The 21638-nt window shown below is 46.3% G+C and overlaps 10 non-coding genes across 10 annotated transcripts; all 10 read right to left on the bottom strand.

Moving 5' to 3' along the window:
- Positions 1–645: 645 nt before the first annotated feature.
- On the bottom strand, positions 646–836 carry LOC130316637 (U2 spliceosomal RNA). The gene has a single exon (XR_008863925.1). It is a non-coding gene; the product is annotated as a U2 spliceosomal RNA (small nuclear RNA).
- Positions 837–2926: 2090 nt separating this feature from the next.
- Positions 2927–3117, bottom strand: LOC130316636 (U2 spliceosomal RNA). Its single transcript, XR_008863924.1, has one exon. It is a non-coding gene; the product is annotated as a U2 spliceosomal RNA (small nuclear RNA).
- Positions 3118–5219: 2102 nt separating this feature from the next.
- Positions 5220–5410, bottom strand: LOC130316635 (U2 spliceosomal RNA). Its single transcript, XR_008863923.1, has one exon. It is a non-coding gene; the product is annotated as a U2 spliceosomal RNA (small nuclear RNA).
- Positions 5411–7501: 2091 nt separating this feature from the next.
- Positions 7502–7692, bottom strand: LOC130316634 (U2 spliceosomal RNA). The gene has a single exon (XR_008863922.1). It is a non-coding gene; the product is annotated as a U2 spliceosomal RNA (small nuclear RNA).
- A 2090-nt stretch (positions 7693–9782) lies between these two features.
- On the bottom strand, positions 9783–9973 carry LOC130316633 (U2 spliceosomal RNA). Its single transcript, XR_008863921.1, has one exon. It is a non-coding gene; the product is annotated as a U2 spliceosomal RNA (small nuclear RNA).
- Positions 9974–12061: 2088 nt separating this feature from the next.
- On the bottom strand, positions 12062–12252 carry LOC130316660 (U2 spliceosomal RNA). Its single transcript, XR_008863946.1, has one exon. It is a non-coding gene; the product is annotated as a U2 spliceosomal RNA (small nuclear RNA).
- Positions 12253–14340: 2088 nt separating this feature from the next.
- Positions 14341–14531, bottom strand: LOC130316659 (U2 spliceosomal RNA). The gene has a single exon (XR_008863945.1). It is a non-coding gene; the product is annotated as a U2 spliceosomal RNA (small nuclear RNA).
- A 2091-nt stretch (positions 14532–16622) lies between these two features.
- On the bottom strand, positions 16623–16813 carry LOC130316656 (U2 spliceosomal RNA). The gene has a single exon (XR_008863942.1). It is a non-coding gene; the product is annotated as a U2 spliceosomal RNA (small nuclear RNA).
- Positions 16814–18907: 2094 nt separating this feature from the next.
- Positions 18908–19098, bottom strand: LOC130316644 (U2 spliceosomal RNA). Its single transcript, XR_008863931.1, has one exon. It is a non-coding gene; the product is annotated as a U2 spliceosomal RNA (small nuclear RNA).
- Positions 19099–21187: 2089 nt separating this feature from the next.
- Positions 21188–21378, bottom strand: LOC130316631 (U2 spliceosomal RNA). Its single transcript, XR_008863920.1, has one exon. It is a non-coding gene; the product is annotated as a U2 spliceosomal RNA (small nuclear RNA).
- Positions 21379–21638: the final 260 nt, after the last annotated feature.

Here is a 21638-nt window from a genome sequence, read left to right as displayed (position 1 = left end):
CCTCTGTACTTTGGTCTATATTGATGCGGGACATAGACAGCCAGCTGATGACCAATCCATTAGTGCAATGGATGGCTGGAAGCATTTGTCTTTGCCTTTGCAATACCACAGAAGCAATGCATGGTCAATGTACAGCAATGACACACCTGTGTGAACAGCCAGGAGACCCCCCCCCCCCCCCCATGTTATGTTACATAGTTACATAGTTAGTACGGTCGAAAAAAGACATATGTCCATCACGTTCAACCAGGGAATTAAGGGGTAGGGGTGTGGCGCGATATTGGGGAAGGGATGAGATTTTATATTTCTTCATAAGCATTAATCTTATTTTGTCAATTAGGAACATTCAGCACCCACCCGCTATCAAGGCAGCTGCCTATCATGTCATGCCCTACCTGCACAGGTGTGCTGGCTACTCAAATGATCCAATTAAAGAGGCCATTTAGTCAGCAGCAGCAGAAGTCCTGTGCCTGGACGCTCCAACAGGGGCCAGACACAAGCAGAAGCAGAAGCAGCAGAAGCAGCAGCAGCACCACCTTTTGTTTTTTGGCTGCAGCAGCAGCAAGGCCCACAGGGCTGGCTAGCTGGCTAGCCAGCAAGCAGGTAGCAATGAAAGTAGGAATCTTTCTTTTTAACCCTGTAAGGGGGTGGTGCACTGTACCCGAAGATACTGCCATATCGGGTCAATGCATAGGGCGACGGAAGCAAGCTTCGAAATCGGCCCCCGTTCTCAAAAATCCATTTAATATATGGTCCCCAGATAGGGGACGTATCAGATATTAAACTGATAAGAACAGATACTACACTTGATCTTAGCCAAAAGGCCGAGAAGCGATAACCGTGAAAGGGGCGGGCCCAACAAGGTCCCCTTCATGGGCACTATCACTGCTTGCTGTCAGGGAGGCTGCCAGACAATTTTCCATGCACACTCTGGGCTGGGGGGCAGTCAACCACCAGTACACACAGCAGAACCTAAACCCATACCATTATTGCTAAGCAGCAAGACAGGGGCCCATTGCACTCCCACGGGGCCTTTTTAAATGCAATCCATAACCCGGATTTGCCAGGAACCCTTCTTACTCCTCCTACTTGCATGTGACACTGGGCTTAGGATCTGCATAGGAAACACACACACAAGCACACACCTACCTTTGTTGCCTGCAGATGCCTCCTTGGCTGTCCCCAAACGGTATCAAACCAACACCCACGGGAAGCTGTAAGCATAGAGGACATGCCTGCACCCCATTGGACTTACCTGTGTGGGTTAAATCCGGGTTATTTGACAACCTATGGCGGTGATGGTTCTGCTCAGGCAGAGCAGTGCTGATGCTCCTCATAAAGCTGTCGCTGCTGTGAAGGTTCTAGGTGACATCACAAATCCCTATGGTTACATACACAACAAAGCTGGGTTGTTGTTGTTTACACTCTGCAAGGCCTGTGGAAGTGAGTGACATCATAGCACTGTAGTTCTGAGGGTTCAAGATGGATGCAACAATCTCCTGTTGCTTCTATGAAGGCCGTAATAGACGACATCACCAAACAGCTCCATAGTCACATACACAGCAAAGGAGAGATGTTGTTTACACCTAGTGATGTCAGTGGTATTGAGTGACATCACAGCACAGTGCTAAGGCTCCTGGGCCTGGACACAGCAGCGGCTGCAATATCTCAACGGAGAATACGTTTATATCTATGTGTGTGTGTGCGCATATATATATATATATATATATATATATATATATATATATATTTCTCCGCCGAAATCACTTTTAAACCCATTTCCACCTTTTTTTCCCTTCTCTTCCTCTTACTTTTTTTTCACGTTTTTTTACGTTTTTCTCCTTTTCGCCTCTTTTCTGGGCGTATTATTCTTCTTTTTCTTCTTTTTTTTCGTCTAATGCATACCCCATCAGTGCAGCAATGCTTATTCAATACCGCCAGCAGATGGAGACACTGGGGGATAATTTTCTAAGGATTTATACTGATTTTTCCTGTCTGAATTTGTCGCACAGAAAGTTGCAGGCCAAATATGTGTGACATTTCTGCGACTTTAGCTTCTAGAGCATTTTTACAACATTATACATAGGTGCTGAATACATAAAAAGCGACTGTTCAGCGACAGACAAGTCGCATCGGCTGAAAGTAGGCCAGAATGTCAGTCCATGTTGGAGCAGGTTTAGATACAGTCTAAAGCATAGATCTCAAAGTCTGTGCACAGAATTTAGCAAGGGCCTCGCACCTTCTGATGCATCAGGTAGGTGCACAATAGCATAGCCTAACCCTCTGTACTTTGGTCTATATTGATGCGGGACATAGACAGCCAGCTGATGACCAATCCATTAGTGCAATGGATGGCTGGAAGCATTTGTCTTTGCCTTTGCAATACCACAGAAGCAATGCATGGTCAATGTACAGCAATGACACACCTGTGTGAACAGCCAGGAGACCCCCCCCCCCCCCCCCATGTTATGTTACATAGTTACATAGTTAGTACGGTCGAAAAAAGACATATGTCCATCACGTTCAACCAGGGAATTAAGGGGTAGGGGTGTGGCGCGATATTGGGGAAGGGATGAGATTTTATATTTCTTCATAAGCATTAATCTTATTTTGTCAATTAGGAACATTCAGCACCCACCCGCTATCAAGGCAGCTGCCTATCATGTCATGCCCTACCTGCACAGGTGTGCTGGCTACTCAAATGATCCAATTAAGGAGGCCATTTAGTCAGCAGCAGCAGAAGTCCTGTGCCTGGACGCTCCAACAGGGGCCAGACACAAGCAGAAGCAGAAGCAGCAGAAGCAGCAGCAGCACCACCTTTTGTTTTTTGGCTGCAGCAGCAGCAAGGCCCACAGGGCTGGCTAGCTGGCTAGCCAGCAAGCAGGTAGCAATGAAAGTAGGAATCTTTCTTTTTAACCCTGTAAGGGGGTGGTGCACTGTACCCGAAGATACTGCCATATCGGGTCAATGCATAGGGCGACGGAAGCAAGCTTCGAAATCGGCCCCCGTTCTCAAAAATCCATTTAATATATGGTCCCCAGATAGGGGACGTATCAGATATTAAACTGATAAGAACAGATACTACACTTGATCTTAGCCAAAAGGCCGAGAAGCGATAACCGTGAAAGGGGCGGGCCCAACAAGGTCCCCTTCATGGGCACTATCACTGCTTGCTGTCAGGGAGGCTGCCAGACAATTTTCCATGCACACTCTGGGCTGGGGGGCAGTCAACCACCAGTACAAACAGCAGAACCTAAACCCATACCATTATTGCTAAGCAGCAAGACAGGGGCCCATTGCACTCCCACGGGGCCTTTTTAAATGCAATCCATAACCCGGATTTGCCAGGAACCCTTCTTACTCCTCCTACTTGCATGTGACACTGGGCTTAGGATCTGCATAGGAAACACACACACAAGCACACACCTACCTTTGTTGCCTGCAGATGCCTCCTTGGCTGTCCCCAAACGGTATCAAACCAACACCCACGGGAAGCTGTAAGCATAGAGGACATGCCTGCACCCCATTGGACTTACCTGTGTGGGTTAAATCCGGGTTATTTGACAACCTATGGCGGTGATGGTTCTGCTCAGGCAGAGCAGTGCTGATGCTCCTCATAAAGCTGTCGCTGCTGTGAAGGTTCTAGGTGACATCACAAATCCCTATGGTTACATACACAACAAAGCTGGGTTGTTGTTGTTTACACTCTGCAAGGCCTGTGGAAGTGAGTGACATCATAGCACTGTAGTTCTGAGGGTTCAAGATGGATGCAACAATCTCCTGTTGCTTCTATGAAGGCCGTAATAGACGACATCACCAAACAGCTCCATAGTCACATACACAGCAAAGGAGAGATGTTGTTTACACCTAGTGATGTCAGTGGTATTGAGTGACATCACAGCACAGTGCTAAGGCTCCTGGGCCTGGACACAGCAGCGGCTGCAATATCTCAACGGAGAATACGTTTATAACTATGTGTGTGTGTGCGCATATATATATATATATATATATATATATATATATATATATATATATATTCTCCGCCGAAATCACTTTTAAACCCATTTCCACCTTTTTTTCCCTTCTCTTCCTCTTACTTTTTTTTCACGTTTTTTTTACGTTTTTCTCCTTTTCGCCTCTTTTCTGGGCGTATTATTCTTCTTTTTCTTCTTTTTTTTCGTCTAATGCATACCCCATCAGTGCAGCAATGCTTATTCAATACCGCCAGCAGATGGAGACACTGGGGGATAATTTTCTAAGGATTTATACTGATTTTTCCTGTCTGAATTTGTCGCACAGAAAGTTGCAGGCCAAATATGTGTGACATTTCTGCGACTTTAGCTTCTAGAGCATTTTTACAACATTATACATAGGTGCTGAATACATAAAAAGCGACTGTTCAGCGACAGACAAGTCGCATCGGCTGAAAGTAGGCCAGAATGTCAGTCCATGTTGGAGCAGGTTTAGATACAGTCTAAAGCATAGATCTCAAAGTCTGTGCACAGAATTTAGCAAGGGCCTCGCACCTTCTGATGCATCAGGTAGGTGCACAATAGCATAGCCTAACCCTCTGTACTTTGGTCTATATTGATGCGGGACATAGACAGCCAGCTGATGACCAATCCATTAGTGCAATGGATGGCTGGAAGCATTTGTCTTTGCCTTTGCAATACCACAGAAGCAATGCATGGTCAATGTACAGCAATGACACACCTGTGTGAACAGCCAGGAGACCCCCCCCCCCCCCCCCCCCCCCATGTTATGTTACATAGTTACATAGTTAGTACGGTCGAAAAAAGACATATGTCCATCACGTTCAACCAGGGAATTAAGGGGTAGGGGTGTGGCGCGATATTGGGGAAGGGATGAGATTTTATATTTCTTCATAAGCATTAATCTTATTTTGTCAATTAGGAACATTCAGCACCCACCCGCTATCAAGGCAGCTGCCTATCATGTCATGCCCTACCTGCACAGGTGTGCTGGCTACTCAAATGATCCAATTAAGGAGGCCATTTAGTCAGCAGCAGCAGAAGTCCTGTGCCTGGACGCTCCAACAGGGGCCAGACACAAGCAGAAGCAGAAGCAGCAGAAGCAGCAGCAGCACCACCTTTTGTTTTTTGGCTGCAGCAGCAGCAAGGCCCACAGGGCTGGCTAGCTGGCTAGCCAGCAAGCAGGTAGCAATGAAAGTAGGAATCTTTCTTTTTAACCCTGTAAGGGGGTGGTGCACTGTACCCGAAGATACTGCCATATCGGGTCAATGCATAGGGCGACGGAAGCAAGCTTCGAAATCGGCCCCCGTTCTCAAAAATCCATTTAATATATGGTCCCCAGATAGGGGACGTATCAGATATTAAACTGATAAGAACAGATACTACACTTGATCTTAGCCAAAAGGCCGAGAAGCGATAACCGTGAAAGGGGCGGGCCCAACAAGGTCCCCTTCATGGGCACTATCACTGCTTGCTGTCAGGGAGGCTGCCAGACAATTTTCCATGCACACTCTGGGCTGGGGGGCAGTCAACCACCAGTACACACAGCAGAACCTAAACCCATACCATTATTGCTAAGCAGCAAGACAGGGGCCCATTGCACTCCCACGGGGCCTTTTTAAATGCAATCCATAACCCGGATTTGCCAGGAACCCTTCTTACTCCTCCTACTTGCATGTGACACTGGGCTTAGGATCTGCATAGGAAACACACACACAAGCACACACCTACCTTTGTTGCCTGCAGATGCCTCCTTGGCTGTCCCCAAACGGTATCAAACCAACACCCACGGGAAGCTGTAAGCATAGAGGACATGCCTGCACCCCATTGGACTTACCTGTGTGGGTTAAATCCGGGTTATTTGACAACCTATGGCGGTGATGGTTCTGCTCAGGCAGAGCAGTGCTGATGCTCCTCATAAAGCTGTCGCTGCTGTGAAGGTTCTAGGTGACATCACAAATCCCTTTGGTTACATACACAACAAAGCTGGGTTGTTGTTGTTTACACTCTGCAAGGCCTGTGGAAGTGAGTGACATCATAGCACTGTAGTTCTGAGGGTTCAAGATGGATGCAACAATCTCCTGTTGCTTCTATGAAGGCCGTAATAGACGACATCACCAAACAGCTCCATAGTCACATACACAGCAAAGGAGAGATGTTGTTTACACCTAGTGATGTCAGTGGTATTGAGTGACATCACAGCACAGTGCTAAGGCTCCTGGGCCTGGACACAGCAGCGGCTGCAATATCTCAACGGAGAATACGTTTATATCTATGTGTGTGTGTGCGCATATATATATATATATATATATATATATATATATATATATATATTTCTCCGCCGAAATCACTTTTAAACCCATTTCCACCTTTTTTTCCCTTCTCTTCCTCTTACTTTTTTTTCACGTTTTTTTACGTTTTTCTCCTTTTCGCCTCTTTTCTGGGCGTATTATTCTTCTTTTTCTTCTTTTTTTTCGTCTAATGCATACCCCATCAGTGCAGCAATGCTTATTCAATACCGCCAGCAGATGGAGACACTGGGGGATAATTTTCTAAGGATTTATACTGATTTTTCCTGTCTGAATTTGTCGCACAGAAAGTTGCAGGCCAAATATGTGTGACATTTCTGCGACTTTAGCTTCTAGAGCATTTTTACAACATTATACATAGGTGCTGAATACATAAAAAGCGACTGTTCAGCGACAGACAAGTCGCATCGGCTGAAAGTAGGCCAGAATGTCAGTCCATGTTGGAGCAGGTTTAGATACAGTCTAAAGCATAGATCTCAAAGTCTGTGCACAGAATTTAGCAAGGGCCTCGCACCTTCTGATGCATCAGGTAGGTGCACAATAGCATAGCCTAACCCTCTGTACTTTGGTCTATATTGATGCGGGACATAGACAGCCAGCTGATGACCAATCCATTAGTGCAATGGATGGCTGGAAGCATTTGTCTTTGCCTTTGCAATACCACAGAAGCAATGCATGGTCAATGTACAGCAATGACACACCTGTGTGAACAGCCAGGAGACCCCCCCCCCCCCCCCATGTTATGTTACATAGTTACATAGTTAGTACGGTCGAAAAAAGACATATGTCCATCACGTTCAACCAGGGAATTAAGGGGTAGGGGTGTGGCGCGATATTGGGGAAGGGATGAGATTTTATATTTCTTCATAAGCATTAATCTTATTTTGTCAATTAGGAACATTCAGCACCCACCCGCTATCAAGGCAGCTGCCTATCATGTCATGCCCTACCTGCACAGGTGTGCTGGCTACTCAAATGATCCAATTAAGGAGGCCATTTAGTCAGCAGCAGCAGAAGTCCTGTGCCTGGACGCTCCAACAGGGGCCAGACACAAGCAGAAGCAGAAGCAGCAGAAGCAGCAGCAGCACCACCTTTTGTTTTTTGGCTGCAGCAGCAGCAAGGCCCACAGGGCTGGCTAGCTGGCTAGCCAGCAAGCAGGTAGCAATGAAAGTAGGAATCTTTCTTTTTAACCCTGTAAGGGGGTGGTGCACTGTACCCGAAGATACTGCCATATCGGGTCAATGCATAGGGCGACGGAAGCAAGCTTCGAAATCGGCCCCCGTTCTCAAAAATCCATTTAATATATGGTCCCCAGATAGGGGACGTATCAGATATTAAACTGATAAGAACAGATACTACACTTGATCTTAGCCAAAAGGCCGAGAAGCGATAACCGTGAAAGGGGCGGGCCCAACAAGGTCCCCTTCATGGGCACTATCACTGCTTGCTGTCAGGGAGGCTGCCAGACAATTTTCCATGCACACTCTGGGCTGGGGGGCAGTCAACCACCAGTACACACAGCAGAACCTAAACCCATACCATTATTGCTAAGCAGCAAGACAGGGGCCCATTGCACTCCCACGGGGCCTTTTTAAATGCAATCCATAACCCGGATTTGCCAGGAACCCTTCTTACTCCTCCTACTTGCATGTGACACTGGGCTTAGGATCTGCATAGGAAACACACACACAAGCACACACCTACCTTTGTTGCCTGCAGATGCCTCCTTGGCTGTCCCCAAACGGTATCAAACCAACACCCACGGGAAGCTGTAAGCATAGAGGACATGCCTGCACCCCATTGGACTTACCTGTGTGGGTTAAATCCGGGTTATTTGACAACCTATGGCGGTGATGGTTCTGCTCAGGCAGAGCAGTGCTGATGCTCCTCATAAAGCTGTCGCTGCTGTGAAGGTTCTAGGTGACATCACAAATCCCTATGGTTACATACACAACAAAGCTGGGTTGTTGTTGTTTACACTCTGCAAGGCCTGTGGAAGTGAGTGACATCATAGCACTGTAGTTCTGAGGGTTCAAGATGGATGCAACAATCTCCTGTTGCTTCTATGAAGGCCGTAATAGACGACATCACCAAACAGCTCCATAGTCACATACACAGCAAAGGAGAGATGTTGTTTACACCTAGTGATGTCAGTGGTATTGAGTGACATCACAGCACAGTGCTAAGGCTCCTGGGCCTGGACACAGCAGCGGCTGCAATATCTCAACGGAGAATACGTTTATATCTATGTGTGTGTGTGCGCATATATATATATATATATATATATATATATATATATATATATATTTCTCCGCCGAAATCACTTTTAAACCCATTTCCACCTTTTTTTCCCTTCTCTTCCTCTTACTTTTTTTTCACGTTTTTTTACGTTTTTCTCCTTTTCGCCTCTTTTCTGGGCGTATTATTCTTCTTTTTCTTCTTTTTTTTCGTCTAATGCATACCCCATCAGTGCAGCAATGCTTATTCAATACCGCCAGCAGATGGAGACACTGGGGGATAATTTTCTAAGGATTTATACTGATTTTTCCTGTCTGAATTTGTCGCACAGAAAGTTGCAGGCCAAATATGTGTGACATTTCTGCGACTTTAGCTTCTAGAGCATTTTTACAACATTATACATAGGTGCTGAATACATAAAAAGCGACTGTTCAGCGACAGACAAGTCGCATCGGCTGAAAGTAGGCCAGAATGTCAGTCCATGTTGGAGCAGGTTTAGATACAGTCTAAAGCATAGATCTCAAAGTCTGTGCACAGAATTTAGCAAGGGCCTCGCACCTTCTGATGCATCAGGTAGGTGCACAATAGCATAGCCTAACCCTCTGTACTTTGGTCTATATTGATGCGGGACATAGACAGCCAGCTGATGACCAATCCATTAGTGCAATGGATGGCTGGAAGCATTTGTCTTTGCCTTTGCAATACCACAGAAGCAATGCATGGTCAATGTACAGCAATGACACACCTGTGTGAACAGCCAGGAGACCCCCCCCCCCCCCCATGTTATGTTACATAGTTACATAGTTAGTACGGTCGAAAAAAGACATATGTCCATCACGTTCAACCAGGGAATTAAGGGGTAGGGGTGTGGCGCGATATTGGGGAAGGGATGAGATTTTATATTTCTTCATAAGCATTAATCTTATTTTGTCAATTAGGAACATTCAGCACCCACCCGCTATCAAGGCAGCTGCCTATCATGTCATGCCCTACCTGCACAGGTGTGCTGGCTACTCAAATGATCCAATTAAGGAGGCCATTTAGTCAGCAGCAGCAGAAGTCCTGTGCCTGGACGCTCCAACAGGGGCCAGACACAAGCAGAAGCAGAAGCAGCAGAAGCAGCAGCAGCACCACCTTTTGTTTTTTGGCTGCAGCAGCAGCAAGGCCCACAGGGCTGGCTAGCTGGCTAGCCAGCAAGCAGGTAGCAATGAAAGTAGGAATCTTTCTTTTTAACCCTGTAAGGGGGTGGTGCACTGTACCCGAAGATACTGCCATATCGGGTCAATGCATAGGGCGACGGAAGCAAGCTTCGAAATCGGCCCCCGTTCTCAAAAATCCATTTAATATATGGTCCCCAGATAGGGGACGTATCAGATATTAAACTGATAAGAACAGATACTACACTTGATCTTAGCCAAAAGGCCGAGAAGCGATAACCGTGAAAGGGGCGGGCCCAACAAGGTCCCCTTCATGGGCACTATCACTGCTTGCTGTCAGGGAGGCTGCCAGACAATTTTCCATGCACACTCTGGGCTGGGGGGCAGTCAACCACCAGTACACACAGCAGAACCTAAACCCATACCATTATTGCTAAGCAGCAAGACAGGGGCCCATTGCACTCCCACGGGGCCTTTTTAAATGCAATCCATAACCCGGATTTGCCAGGAACCCTTCTTACTCTTCCTACTTGCATGTGACACTGGGCTTAGGATCTGCATAGGAAACACACACACAAGCACACACCTACCTTTGTTGCCTGCAGATGCCTCCTTGGCTGTCCCCAAACGGTATCAAACCAACACCCACGGGAAGCTGTAAGCATAGAGGACATGCCTGCACCCCATTGGACTTACCTGTGTGGGTTAAATCCGGGTTATTTGACAACCTATGGCGGTGATGGTTCTGCTCAGGCAGAGCAGTGCTGATGCTCCTCATAAAGCTGTCGCTGCTGTGAAGGTTCTAGGTGACATCACAAATCCCTATGGTTACATACACAACAAAGCTGGGTTGTTGTTGTTTACACTCTGCAAGGCCTGTGGAAGTGAGTGACATCATAGCACTGTAGTTCTGAGGGTTCAAGATGGATGCAACAATCTCCTGTTGCTTCTATGAAGGCCGTAATAGACGACATCACCAAACAGCTCCATAGTCACATACACAGCAAAGGAGAGATGTTGTTTACACCTAGTGATGTCAGTGGTATTGAGTGACATCACAGCACAGTGCTAAGGCTCCTGGGCCTGGACACAGCAGCGGCTGCAATATCTCAACGGAGAATACGTTTATATCTATGTGTGTGTGTGCGCATATATATATATATATATATATATATATATATATATATATATATATATATTTCTCCGCCGAAATCACTTTTAAACCCATTTCCACCTTTTTTTCCCTTCTCTTCCTCTTACTTTTTTTTCACGTTTTTTTACGTTTTTCTCCTTTTCGCCTCTTTTCTGGGCGTATTATTCTTCTTTTTCTTCTTTTTTTTCGTCTAATGCATACCCCATCAGTGCAGCAATGCTTATTCAATACCGCCAGCAGATGGAGACACTGGGGGATAATTTTCTAAGGATTTATACTGATTTTTCCTGTCTGAATTTGTCGCACAGAAAGTTGCAGGCCAAATATGTGTGACATTTCTGCGACTTTAGCTTCTAGAGCATTTTTACAACATTATACATAGGTGCTGAATACATAAAAAGCGACTGTTCAGCGACAGACAAGTCGCATCGGCTGAAAGTAGGCCAGAATGTCAGTCCATGTTGGAGCAGGTTTAGATACAGTCTAAAGCATAGATCTCAAAGTCTGTGCACAGAATTTAGCAAGGGCCTCGCACCTTCTGATGCATCAGGTAGGTGCACAATAGCATAGCCTAACCCTCTGTACTTTGGTCTATATTGATGCGGGACATAGACAGCCAGCTGATGACCAATCCATTAGTGCAATGGATGGCTGGAAGCATTTGTCTTTGCCTTTGCAATACCACAGAAGCAATGCATGGTCAATGTACAGCAATGACACACCTGTGTGAACAGCCAGGAGACCCCCCCCCCCCCATGTTATGTTACATAGTTACATAGTTAGTACGGTCGAAAAAAGACATATGTCCATCACGTTCAACCAGGGAATTAAGGGGTAGGGGTGTGGCGCGATATTGGGGAAGGGATGAGATTTTATATTTCTTCATAAGCATTAATCTTATTTTGTCAATTAGGAACATTCAGCACCCACCCGCTATCAAGGCAGCTGCCTATCATGTCATGCCCTACCTGCACAGGTGTGCTGGCTACTCAAATGATCCAATTAAGGAGGCCATTTAGTCAGCAGCAGCAGAAGTCCTGTGCCTGGACGCTCCAACAGGGGCCAGACACAAGCAGAAGCAGCAGAAGCAGCAGCAGCACCACCTTTTGTTTATTGGCTGCAGCAGCAGCAAGGCCCACAGGGCTGGCTAGCTGGCTAGCCAGCAAGCAGGTAGCAATGAAAGTAGGAATCTTTCTTTTTAACCCTGTAAGGGGGTGGTGCACTGTACCCGAAGATACTGCCATATCGGGTCAATGCATAGGGCGACGGAAGCAAGCTTCGAAATCGGCCCCCGTTCTCAAAAATCCATTTAATATATGGTCCCCAGATAGGGGACGTATCAGATATTAAACTGATAAGAACAGATACTACACTTGATCTTAGCCAAAAGGCCGAGAAGCGATAACCGTGAAAGGGGCGGGCCCAACAAGGTCCCCTTCATGGGCACTATCACTGCTTGCTGTCAGGGAGGCTGCCAGACAATTTTCCATGCACACTCTGGGCTGGGGGGCAGTCAACCACCAGTACACACAGCAGAACCTAAACCCATACCATTATTGCTAAGCAGCAAGACAGGGGCCCATTGCACTCCCACGGGGCCTTTTTAAATGCAATCCATAACCCGGATTTGCCAGGAACCCTTCTTACTCCTCCTACTTGCATGTGACACTGGGCTTAGGATCTGCATAGGAAACACACACACAAGCACACACCTACCTTTGTTGCCTGCAGATGCCTCCTTGGCTGTCCCCAAACGGTATCAAACCAACACCCACGGGAAGCTGTAAGCATAGAGGACATGCCTGCACCCCATTGGACTTACCTGTGTGGGTTAAATCCGGGTTATTTGACAACCTATGGCGGTGATGGTTCTGCTCAGGCAGAGCAGTGCTGATGCTCCTCATAAAGCTGTCGCTGCTGTGAAGGTTCTAGGTGACATCACAAATCCCTTTGGTTACATACACAACAAAGCTGGGTTGTTGTTGTTTACACTCTGCAAGGCCTGTGGAAGTGAGTGACATCATAGCACTGTAGTTCTGAGGGTTCAAGATGGATGCAACAATCTCCTGTTGCTTCTATGAAGGCCGTAATAGACGACATCACCAAACAGCTCCATAGTCACATACACAGCAAAGGAGAGATGTTGTTTACACCTAGTGATGTCAGTGGTATTGAGTGACATCACAGCACAGTGCTAAGGCTCCTGGGCCTGGACACAGCAGCGGCTGCAATATCTCAACGGAGAATACGTTTATATCTATGTGTGTGTGTGCGCATATATATATATATATATATATATATATATATATATATATATATTTCTCCGCCGAAATCACTTTTAAACCCATTTCCACCTTTTTTTCCCTTCTCTTCCTCTTACTTTTTTTTCACGTTTTTTTACGTTTTTCTCCTTTTCGCCTCTTTTCTGGGCGTATTATTCTTCTTTTTCTTCTTTTTTTTCGTCTAATGCATACCCCATCAGTGCAGCAATGCTTATTCAATACCGCCAGCAGATGGAGACACTGGGGGATAATTTTCTAAGGATTTATACTGATTTTTCCTGTCTGAATTTGTCGCACAGAAAGTTGCAGGCCAAATATGTGTGACATTTCTGCGACTTTAGCTTCTAGAGCATTTTTACAACATTATACATAGGTGCTGAATACATAAAAAGCGACTGTTCAGCGACAGACAAGTCGCATCGGCTGAAAGTAGGCCAGAATGTCAGTCCATGTTGGAGCAGGTTTAGATACAGTCTAAAGCATAGATCTCAAAGTCTGTGCACAGAATTTAGCAAGGGCCTCGCACCTTCTGATGCATCAGGTAGGTGCACAATAGCATAGCCTAACCCTCTGTACTTTGGTCTATATTGATGCGGGACATAGACAGCCAGCTGATGACCAATCCATTAGTGCAATGGATGGCTGGAAGCATTTGTCTTTGCCTTTGCAATACCACAGAAGCAATGCATGGTCAATGTACAGCAATGACACACCTGTGTGAACAGCCAGGAGACCCCCCCCCCCCCATGTTATGTTACATAGTTACATAGTTAGTACGGTCGAAAAAAGACATATGTCCATCACGTTCAACCAGGGAATTAAGGGGTAGGGGTGTGGCGCGATATTGGGGAAGGGATGAGATTTTATATTTCTTCATAAGCATTAATCTTATTTTGTCAATTAGGAACATTCAGCACCCACCCGCTATCAAGGCAGCTGCCTATCATGTCATGCCCTACCTGCACAGGTGTGCTGGCTACTCAAATGATCCAATTAAGGAGGCCATTTAGTCAGCAGCAGCAGAAGTCCTGTGCCTGGACGCTCCAACAGGGGCCAGACACAAGCAGAAGCAGAAGCAGCAGAAGCAGCAGCAGCACCACCTTTTGTTTATTGGCTGCAGCAGCAGCAAGGCCCACAGGGCTGGCTAGCTGGCTAGCCAGCAAGCAGGTAGCAATGAAAGTAGGAATCTTTCTTTTTAACCCTGTAAGGGGGTGGTGCACTGTACCCGAAGATACTGCCATATCGGGTCAATGCATAGGGCGACGGAAGCAAGCTTCGAAATCGGCCCCCGTTCTCAAAAATCCATTTAATATATGGTCCCCAGATAGGGGACGTATCAGATATTAAACTGATAAGAACAGATACTACACTTGATCTTAGCCAAAAGGCCGAGAAGCGATAACCGTGAAAGGGGCGGGCCCAACAAGGTCCCCTTCATGGGCACTATCACTGCTTGCTGTCAGGGAGGCTGCCAGACAATTTTCCATGCACACTCTGGGCTGGGGGGCAGTCAACCACCAGTACACACAGCAGAACCTAAACCCATACCATTATTGCTAAGCAGCAAGACAGGGGCCCATTGCACTCCCACGGGGCCTTTTTAAATGCAATCCATAACCCGGATTTGCCAGGAACCCTTCTTACTCCTCCTACTTGCATGTGACACTGGGCTTAGGATCTGCATAGGAAACACACACACAAGCACACACCTACCTTTGTTGCCTGCAGATGCCTCCTTGGCTGTCCCCAAACGGTATCAAACCAACACCCACGGGAAGCTGTAAGCATAGAGGACATGCCTGCACCCCATTGGACTTACCTGTGTGGGTTAAATCCGGGTTATTTGACAACCTATGGCGGTGATGGTTCTGCTCAGGCAGAGCAGTGCTGATGCTCCTCATAAAGCTGTCGCTGCTGTGAAGGTTCTAGGTGACATCACAAATCCCTTTGGTTACATACACAACAAAGCTGGGTTGTTGTTGTTTACACTCTGCAAGGCCTGTGGAAGTGAGTGACATCATAGCACTGTAGTTCTGAGGGTTCAAGATGGATGCAACAATCTCCTGTTGCTTCTATGAAGGCCGTAATAGACGACATCACCAAACAGCTCCATAGTCACATACACAGCAAAGGAGAGATGTTGTTTACACCTAGTGATGTCAGTGGTATTGAGTGACATCACAGCACAGTGCTAAGGCTCCTGGGCCTGGACACAGCAGCGGCTGCAATATCTCAACGGAGAATACGTTTATATCTATGTGTGTGTGTGCGCATATATATATATATATATATATATATATATATATATATATATATATTTCTCCGCCGAAATCACTTTTAAACCCATTTCCACCTTTTTTTCCCTTCTCTTCCTCTTACTTTTTTTTCACGTTTTTTTACGTTTTTCTCCTTTTCGCCTCTTTTCTGGGCGTATTATTCTTCTTTTTCTTCTTTTTTTTCGTCTAATGCATACCCCATCAGTGCAGCAATGCTTATTCAATACCGCCAGCAGATGGAGACACTGGGGGATAATTTTCTAAGGATTTATACTGATTTTTCCTGTCTGAATTTGTCGCACAGAAAGTTGCAGGCCAAATATGTGTGACATTTCTGCGACTTTAGCTTCTAGAGCATTTTTACAACATTATACATAGGTGCTGAATACATAAAAAGCGACTGTTCAGCGACAGACAAGTCGCATCGGCTGAAAGTAGGCCAGAATGTCAGTCCATGTTGGAGCAGGTTTAGATACAGTCTAAAGCATAGATCTCAAAGTCTGTGCACAGAATTTAGCAAGGGCCTCGCACCTTCTGATGCATCAGGTAGGTGCACAATAGCATAGCCTAACCCTCTGTACTTTGGTCTATATTGATGCGGGACATAGACAGCCAGCTGATGACCAATCCATTAGTGCAATGGATGGCTGGAAGCATTTGTCTTTGCCTTTGCAATACCACAGAAGCAATGCATGGTCAATGTACAGCAATGACACACCTGTGTGAACAGCCAGGAGACCCCCCCCCCCCCCATGTTATGTTACATAGTTACATAGTTAGTACGGTCGAAAAAAGACATATGTCCATCACGTTCAACCAGGGAATTAAGGGGTAGGGGTGTGGCGCGATATTGGGGAAGGGATGAGATTTTATATTTCTTCATAAGCATTAATCTTATTTTGTCAATTAGGAACATTCAGCACCCACCCGCTATCAAGGCAGCTGCCTATCATGTCATGCCCTACCTGCACAGGTGTGCTGGCTACTCAAATGATCCAATTAAGGAGGCCATTTAGTCAGCAGCAGCAGAAGTCCTGTGCCTGGACGCTCCAACAGGGGCCAGACACAAGCAGAAGCAGAAGCAGCAGAAGCAGCAGCAGCACCACCTTTTGTTTATTGGCTGCAGCAGCAGCAAGGCCCACAGGGCTGGCTAGCTGGCTAGCCAGCAAGCAGGTAGCAATGAAAGTAGGAATCTTTCTTTTTAACCCTGTAAGGGGGTGGTGCACTGTACCCGAAGATACTGCCATATCGGGTCAATGCATAGGGCGACGGAAGCAAGCTTCGAAATCGGCCCCCGTTCTCAAAAATCCATTTAATATATGGTCCCCAGATAGGGGACGTATCAGATATTAAACTGATAAGAACAGATACTACACTTGATCTTAGCCAAAAGGCCGAGAAGCGATAACCGTGAAAGGGGCGGGCCCAACAAGGTCCCCTTCATGGGCACTATCACTGCTTGCTGTCAGGGAGGCTGCCAGACAATTTTCCATGCACACTCTGGGCTGGGGGGCAGTCAACCACCAGTACACACAGCAGAACCTAAACCCATACCATTATTGCTAAGCAGCAAGACAGGGGCCCATTGCACTCCCACGGGGCCTTTTTAAATGCAATCCATAACCCGGATTTGCCAGGAACCCTTCTTACTCCTCCTACTTGCATGTGACACTGGGCTTAGGATCTGCATAGGAAACACACACACAAGCACACACCTACCTTTGTTGCCTGCAGATGCCTCCTTGGCTGTCCCCAAACGGTATCAAACCAACACCCACGGGAAGCTGTAAGCATAGAGGACATGCCTGCACCCCATTGGACTTACCTGTGTGGGTTAAATCCGGGTTATTTGACAACCTATGGCGGTGATGGTTCTGCTCAGGCAGAGCAGTGCTGATGCTCCTCATAAAGCTGTCGCTGCTGTGAAGGTTCTAGGTGACATCACAAATCCCTTTGGTTACATACACAACAAAGCTGGGTTGTTGTTGTTTACACTCTGCAAGGCCTGTGGAAGTGAGTGACATCATAGCACTGTAGTTCTGAGGGTTCAAGATGGATGCAACAATCTCCTGTTGCTTCTATGAAGGCCGTAATAGACGACATCACCAAACAGCTCCATAGTCACATACACAGCAAAGGAGAGATGTTGTTTACACCTAGTGATGTCAGTGGTATTGAGTGACATCACAGCACAGTGCTAAGGCTCCTGGGCCTGGACACAGCAGCGGCTGCAATATCTCAACGGAGAATACGTTTATATCTATGTGTGTGTGTGCGCATATATATATATATATATATATATATATATATATATATATATATATATATACTCCGCCGAAATCACTTTTAAACCCATTTCCACCTTTTTTTCCCTTCTCTTCCTCTTACTTTTTTTTCACGTTTTTTTACGTTTTTCTCCTTTTCGCCTCTTTTCTGGGCGTATTATTCTTCTTTTTCTTCTTTTTTTTCGTCTAATGCATACCCCATCAGTGCAGCAATGCTTATTCAATACCGCCAGCAGATGGAGACACTGGGGGATAATTTTCTAAGGATTTATACTGATTTTTCCTGTCTGAATTTGTCGCACAGAAAGTTGCAGGCCAAATATGTGTGACATTTCTGCGACTTTAGCTTCTAGAGCATTTTTACAACATTATACATAGGTGCTGAATACATAAAAAGCGACTGTTCAGCGACAGACAAGTCGCATCGGCTGAAAGTAGGCCAGAATGTCAGTCCATGTTGGAGCAGGTTTAGATACAGTCTAAAGCATAGATCTCAAAGTCTGTGCACAGAATTTAGCAAGGGCCTCGCACCTTCTGATGCATCAGGTAGGTGCACAATAGCATAGCCTAACCCTCTGTACTTTGGTCTATATTGATGCGGGACATAGACAGCCAGCTGATGACCAATCCATTAGTGCAATGGATGGCTGGAAGCATTTGTCTTTGCCTTTGCAATACCACAGAAGCAATGCATGGTCAATGTACAGCAATGACACACCTGTGTGAACAGCCAGGAGACCCCCCCCCCCCCCATGTTATGTTACATAGTTACATAGTTAGTACGGTCGAAAAAAGACATATGTCCATCACGTTCAACCAGGGAATTAAGGGGTAGGGGTGTGGCGCGATATTGGGGAAGGGATGAGATTTTATATTTCTTCATAAGCATTAATCTTATTTTGTCAATTAGGAACATTCAGCACCCACCCGCTATCAAGGCAGCTGCCTATCATGTCATGCCCTACCTGCACAGGTGTGCTGGCTACTCAAATGATCCAATTAAGGAGGCCATTTAGTCAGCAGCAGCAGAAGTCCTGTGCCTGGACGCTCCAACAGGGGCCAGACACAAGCAGAAGCAGAAGCAGCAGAAGCAGCAGCAGCACCACCTTTTGTTTATTGGCTGCAGCAGCAGCAAGGCCCACAGGGCTGGCTAGCTGGCTAGCCAGCAAGCAGGTAGCAATGAAAGTAGGAATCTTTCTTTTTAACCCTGTAAGGGGGTGGTGCACTGTACCCGAAGATACTGCCATATCGGGTCAATGCATAGGGCGACGGAAGCAAGCTTCGAAATCGGCCCCCGTTCTCAAAAATCCATTTAATATATGGTCCCCAGATAGGGGACGTATCAGATATTAAACTGATAAGAACAGATACTACACTTGATCTTAGCCAAAAGGCCGAGAAGCGATAACCGTGAAAGGGGCGGGCCCAACAAGGTCCCCTTCATGGGCACTATCACTGCTTGCTGTCAGGGAGGCTGCCAGACAATTTTCCATGCACACTCTGGGCTGGGGGGCAGTCAACCACCAGTACACACAGCAGAACCTAAACCCATACCATTATTGCTAAGCAGCAAGACAGGGGCCCATTGCACTCCCACGGGGCCTTTTTAAATGCAATCCATAACCCGGATTTGCCAGGAACCCTTCTTACTCCTCCTACTTGCATGTGACACTGGGCTTAGGATCTGCATAGGAAACACACACACAAGCACACACCTACCTTTGTTGCCTGCAGATGCCTCCTTGGCTGTCCCCAAACGGTATCAAACCAACACCCACGGGAAGCTGTAAGCATAGAGGACATGCCTGCACCCCATTGGACTTACCTGTGTGGGTTAAATCCGGGTTATTTGACAACCTATGGCGGTGATGGTTCTGCTCAGGCAGAGCAGTGCTGATGCTCCTCATAAAGCTGTCGCTGCTGTGAAGGTTCTAGGTGACATCACAAATCCCTTTGGTTACATACACAACAAAGCTGGGTTGTTGTTGTTTACACTCTGCAAGGCCTGTGGAAGTGAGTGACATCATAGCACTGTAGTTCTGAGGGTTCAAGATGGATGCAACAATCTCCTGTTGCTTCTATGAAGGCCGTAATAGACGACATCACCAAACAGCTCCATAGTCACATACACAGCAAAGGAGAGATGTTGTTTACACCTAGTGATGTCAGTGGTATTGAGTGACATCACAGCACAGTGCTAAGGCTCCTGGGCCTGGACACAGCAGCGGCTGCAATATCTCAACGGAGAATACGTTTATATCTATGTGTGTGTGTGCGCATATATATATATATATATATATATATATATATATATATATATATTTCTCCGCCGAAATCACTTTTAAACCCATTTCCACCTTTTTTTCCCTTCTCTTCCTCTTACTTTTTTTTCACGTTTTTTTACGTTTTTCTCCTTTTCGCCTCTTTTCTGGGCGTATTATTCTTCTTTTTCTTCTTTTTTTTCGTCTAATGCATACCCCATCAGTGCAGCAATGCTTATTCAATACCGCCAGCAGATGGAGACACTGGGGGATAATTTTCTAAGGATTTATACTGATTTTTCCTGTCTGAATTTGTCGCACAGAAAGTTGCAGGCCAAATATGTGTGACATTTCTGCGACTTTAGCTTCTAGAGCATTTTTACAACATTATACATAGGTGCTGAATACATAAAAAGCGACTGTTCAGCGACAGACAAGTCGCATCGGCTGAAAGTAGGCCAGAATGTCAGTCCATGTTGGAGCAGGTTTAGATACAGTCTAAAGCATAGATCTCAAAGTCTGTGCACAGAATTTAGCAAGGGCCTCGCACCTTCTGATGCATCAGGTAGGTGCACAATAGCATAGCCTAACCCTCTGTACTTTGGTCTATATTGATGCGGGACATAGACAGCCAGCTGATGACCAATCCATTAGTGCAATGGATGGCTGGAAGCATTTGTCTTTGCCTTTGCAATACCACAGAAGCAATGCATGGTCAATGTACAGCAATGACACACCTGTGTGAACAGCCAGGAGACCCCCCCCCCCCCCATGTTATGTTACATAGTTACATAGTTAGTACGGTCGAAAAAAGACATATGTCCATCACGTTCAACCAGGGAATTAAGGGGTAGGGGTGTGGCGCGATATTGGGGAAGGGATGAGATTTTATATTTCTTCATAAGCATTAATCTTATTTTGTCAATTAGGAACATTCAGCACCCACCCGCTATCAAGGCAGCTGCCTATCATGTCATGCCCTACCTGCACAGGTGTGCTGGCTACTCAAATGATCCAATTAAGGAGGCCATTTAGTCAGCAGCAGCAGAAGTCCTGTGCCTGGACGCTCCAACAGGGGCCAGACACAAGCAGAAGCAGAAGCAGCAGAAGCAGCAGCAGCACCACCTTTTGTTTATTGGCTGCAGCAGCAGCAAGGCCCACAGGGCTGGCTAGCTGGCTAGCCAGCAAGCAGGTAGCAATGAAAGTAGGAATCTTTCTTTTTAACCCTGTAAGGGGGTGGTGCACTGTACCCGAAGATACTGCCATATCGGGTCAATGCATAGGGCGACGGAAGCAAGCTTCGAAATCGGCCCCCGTTCTCAAAAATCCATTTAATATATGGTCCCCAGATAGGGGACGTATCAGATATTAAACTGATAAGAACAGATACTACACTTGATCTTAGCCAAAAGGCCGAGAAGCGATAACCGTGAAAGGGGCGGGCCCAACAAGGTCCCCTTCATGGGCACTATCACTGCTTGCTGTCAGGGAGGCTGCCAGACAATTTTCCATGCACACTCTGGGCTGGGGGGCAGTCAACCACCAGTACACACAGCAGAACCTAAACCCATACCATTATTGCTAAGCAGCAAGACAGGGGCCCATTGCACTCCCACGGGGCCTTTTTAAATGCAATCCATAACCCGGATTTGCCAGGAACCCTTCTTACTCCTCCTACTTGCATG

Source organism: Hyla sarda, unplaced genomic scaffold (assembly GCF_029499605.1).
Source record: "Hyla sarda isolate aHylSar1 unplaced genomic scaffold, aHylSar1.hap1 scaffold_1944, whole genome shotgun sequence".
NCBI classification, from domain to species: Eukaryota; Metazoa; Chordata; class Amphibia; order Anura; family Hylidae; genus Hyla; species Hyla sarda.
Note: the sequence above shows the minus strand (reverse complement) of the source record. Positions and strands in the feature narration are given on the sequence as shown.